The sequence below is a fragment of the Symphalangus syndactylus genome, chromosome 10 (assembly GCF_028878055.3).
Source record: "Symphalangus syndactylus isolate Jambi chromosome 10, NHGRI_mSymSyn1-v2.1_pri, whole genome shotgun sequence".
In the NCBI taxonomy this organism is placed as follows: Eukaryota; Metazoa; Chordata; class Mammalia; order Primates; family Hylobatidae; genus Symphalangus; species Symphalangus syndactylus.
Window position 1 is genome coordinate 105110604 of NC_072432.2, and position 4556 is coordinate 105115159.

At 47.8% G+C, this 4556-nt stretch overlaps 1 pseudogene; it reads right to left on the reverse strand.

The window, feature by feature from the left end:
* Positions 1–358: 358 nt before the first annotated feature.
* LOC129491654 (repressor of RNA polymerase III transcription MAF1 homolog) lies at positions 359–2484 on the reverse strand (annotated as a pseudogene).
* Positions 2485–4556: the final 2072 nt, after the last annotated feature.

Sequence of the window (4556 nt, forward strand, 5' to 3'; positions counted from 1 at the left end):
GCTATAATAAGCCCTTTGGGCTGGAGTGTGCAGGCCCAGCAGAAATACAAAAATAAACTCTGTGGTCTAGCTGTCCCTGCCTGTGGCAGTTCGTTTGGGCAAGGTGGTTACTCTTTGCAGCAGGTCCTGTGCTGTCTAGTCCAGCCACAGCGTGGGCAGCAGAAGCCTATGAGGTTGAGTGCACACCAACAGGCTGGAGCCAAAGGGCCAGGCAGGTGTGGCCTTGGGCAGTGCTGAGACTCTGACAGCACCAGGGTCTGGCCTGCAGCTGGGGAGGCCTCGGGGCCTCTCAGGTAGGCAGGTCCAGGCATTGCTTGAAGCTGGATGAAGCTGGGGCCTGTGCTCCTCCTCATCACATACAAATCACCGGGAACCCGTCCTCCATGGCCTGGTCTCTTCGGCCCCACCCTCACTGCCTCCGCCTCTGCTTTCTTTCTCTTCCTCCTCTTCCCCCAGTTCCAGGTCCCTCTCGTTGCCTGCCTCTGAGGGTGTGCAGGTGGAGCTGCTAGTGGAGCAGTGGCTGAAGAAGACAATTTGCTTGAGCCCTTTGTTGTAGACGAATTAGTTGAAGGACCAGAGGGTATCTTCTTCCCTGAAGGGGTCTGGGTTCATGTCTGGGTTATAGCTGTAGGTGTCCCATTAAGCCAGGCGGATCTCCTCATCCACTGTGTTCCGCAGCTGTGTTCTAGGACCTTAATGTCCCCCCACGCAGCTGAGAACAGACTGCAGTTAACTGCATTTACCACCCAGCTGAGGCTGGGCTTCCGGCTGAACCCATGGCTGCGGGCTGTGCTGAGGTCATACTCAGGCCTGAAAGGACTCGCTGAGCGTGACAATCAAGTGGAAGAGGGTCTTGCAATTGCACTTGTCCCTGAGGGCGCCCTCTTCCTTGCCACCTTGGTTCTTGCTCAGGCTGCTGGGCCTGAGGCCTGAGGTCTGCGATGGAGAGAGAGCCTTCAGTACGTGGGCCGCCCTCCTGTCAGAACAGTGTTTGTCGTCTCCTGCTATCTTACGTGAGTAGCTCTCAATCCTGCCAATGATGTGGGTATCTTTGCTCTCTACAGTTAGCTGTGAGTTGATGGCTTCAAAGCTCCAGTTCTCCAACAGCTTCCTGTCTCAGGAAGGGAGCTCCATGCTTGAGAGGGGCCATTGCTGCCTGCCTGGCGGGGCTAAATCAGGCCTGGCTGGGTCATCGGCGCTGGTGCATAGGCAGGGCAGGCTTCTCACAGTGTGGGCTCCTCAGCACCAAAGGGTGGCACCGTGGCATCCACCTGGGCCACACTGTATCTGGGGGAAGAAACTCCGTGGCAATGTCTCATTATACCTGGCCCTGCTTGCCCATCCAGGTGGTCACTATGACACACCCCTACCCCACTGCACATCGCCTGCTTTAGCCACCCAACATGCCACCAACCACCACAGATCACCTTGGTCAGCCAGCAACCTCCACCTCCCCCACCAGTCAATGTCTATCAGTCAAAATTCCTAGAACTAAATAAGTATAAAAGAAACTTAACTACTTCAACTTAAAAATAATTTGCTTCTGTCTTCCTATGAAAATGTTAGTATTTGTGAAATCTGAGTGAAGGGTATATGGCAATTCTTCAACTATTCTTTCAACTGCTCTGTAAGCCTGGAATTATGTTAAAATAAAAATTCAAAAACAAAAGCCAAAAACCTTGTACCCTTAAGGGTTGTTACTTGAGTTAGTGGTTCACAGCAACAGATACTCAAATCTGGTTTGCGTTACTTCTGAAAATTAAGCTTTGTGTCTTTTTCTTCATGGCTCTTTCTGGTGTAAAGTACAACTTGAAGCTCGTGTTAGAAGGTCTATCCCAACAAAGCCCAGACCACTGGACTCTAGAGGCTTCACACATGTGGCAGCCTCCTGAATATTGTCAGGCTTTATCTCCCATTTTCTGGCATACAGGTACTTTACTAAGGCATTTAGGTGCTAGCTCTTTGGGGCTCTCCAGGTCCAATTAGCATGATAAAGATATGTAACGGATCAGCTTGGGCTTCTGGGTCCCTCCAGATTGCATTCTGACCAAGTGCAGGTAAGCTGACATAGCCCAGAGGCAGGACAGTGAAAGTATACTGCTGTCCCTGCCACAACAGGGCAGAAGAGGATTAAGGTGGGGGTGGGCATGATAAAGCAGTTGCCAGGTCAATAGTGGCACACCAGGTGCCAGGGTCTGTGTGGATTTGCTCCAGTAAAAATACCATCTTTGCAATTCTGGTTGTGATTCACCTCACCACTGGATTAGTCTGTGATGATCTGTGGTCATTTTCTATGACCTACTTGATTTGTACACTGATCAACAAGTGAGTTAATTGTGGATTTGGTAGGAATCACTACCTTGCATCTTTCAAGTCTTTGGTGGTGGCATTAAGCTCATGTGAGGAGCAGAAAAAAAGTTTGTGAGAAGGCTGGCACACTGTAGGAGCTTGATAAATGATAGCTATCATCATTGTTGTCGTCATTGTGTTATTGTCTTAGCCAAGTCAGGGTCAAAATTTACATTATCTTTTTTCTTTTTGAAGTACCATATTTCATTGCTCCTAAGAAGCATATTGTTGTGTACTTTAACATTTCTGAAGTCAGGATATGATAATAGTTGATGGTATGTTGTGATTGCTGTTGTTTCGATAAAAATTGCGTTTATTTGTAGAGGATTTTTCTTTGCTTCTGCCTGTCACTTGGGGCACAGGCTGTTTTACCAATGAGAGTAAAGCTTCAGGGCCCCTCATTTGCATGGCCCTTCCAAGGTCCTGAAAGGGTTTCACCTCACAGCTTCATGGGATCAAATTACATATATTTTTTTCTGATACAGTCTCACTCTGTTGCCCAGGTTGGAGTGCAGTGTTGATATCTCAGCTCACTGCAACCTCTACCTCCCAGGTTGAAGTGATTCTCATGCTTCAGACTCCAGAGTAGCTGAGGCACACGCCACCACACCCAGCTAATTTTCTTTGTTTTTTTAGTAGAGAGATGCAGTTTCACCATGTTGGCCAGGCTGGTCTCAAATTCCTGGCCTCAAGTGATCTGCCTGCCTCAGCCTCCCAAAGCACTGGGATCACAGATGTGAACCACCACACTCAGCCTCATCATAGGTTTTTATAAAATTTGCAAGAGTAAGATATTTTGTATTTCTTTTTTAAAAGAGGGCATCAAATTATATAAGCTTTGGGTTCTACCCTTGCCAAGGAACTCATAATAATGTGAAACTACAGATGGTCCCTAACTTAGGATGTTTCAACTTATGATTTTCCAACTTTGTGATAGTGTGAAAACAATATGCATTCAGTGTGCTCCTCAACTTACAACTGGATAAAGTTGACTTATGATATAGTCACCTTATGATGGTTTATCAGGACATAACATCATAATAAGTTGAGGTGCATTTGTACATTAAATTATCTGAGGTTTTTTTGATGGCACAAGTAGTACCAGAAAACTGCATGAGAACCAACTTTTGATTCAAATTATGAGGGCAGATTTTACTTCCTCTGTCCATGGCAAAATTGAAACATGCAACTTCTCTTGCTGTCCTACTATGCATGTCCCTTTCTTTCTCTTTTTTCTGTATATTTCTTGTGGACCCCCTCCACAGAGGCCTTTAGTGTCTCAGCTTTATCTGGGGTCTAATAGACTTCTATCTGGAGTAGTTTCATTTTTAGTGGCACATCCAGTAATGGTATCTCTTTTAATCAATGATGCCTTAGGTTCCATGAACATAGTACGTAATAGGGTACTCAAGATGGGTCCCCCTGAGACCAGCAGGCTGGCCTGTGGAGTTTGGACAACACTGCCCCCTAGAGGTCTGTCTTGTAACCTGAGGAGATTAGCCCCCTAACAACTACTGACAGGGAGTTTCTTAAAAATCAGGAAGGATGCTCACTTTTATTTATTATTTATTTTTTATTATTATTTTTGAGACAGAGTCTCACTCTGTTCCCCAGGCTGGAGTGCAGTGGTGCAATCTCAGCTCACTGCAACCTCCACCTCCAGGGTTCAAGCAATTCTCCTGCCTCAGCCTCCTGAGTAGCTGAGATGACAGGCGCATGCCACCATGCCTGGCTAATTTTTTAAGTAGAGATGGGGTTTTACCATGTTGGCCAGGCTGTTCTCGAACTCCTGACCTTGTGATCCACCAGTCTCGGCCTCCCAAGGTGCTGGGATTACAGGTATGAGCCACCGTGTCTGGCCTTATTTATATTTTTAAAAACGGGATCTCGATCTGTCACCCAAGCTGGAGCGTAATGGCATGATCATGGCTCACTACAGTCTCCACTTCCTGGGCTCAAGCCATCTCTCCCACCTCAACCTTCCAAGTGATGGCAGTGGCAGCTTATCTGGAGCAGCCACTGCAAAGATGCTGGCTGCAGTAGGGGAGGCGCACCAGGGCTGTGTACTCCAGGAAGCTGGCAAGAGCTGGTGGAAGCTGGCAGGAGCTGGTGGAAGCTGGGAACAGGAGGAAGCCAGGACTCATTCCTAGTTGGAGAGACAGGAGCCCCACCCTCCCAGGTGCAGCTGCAACTGCCCAGCTGCCCTG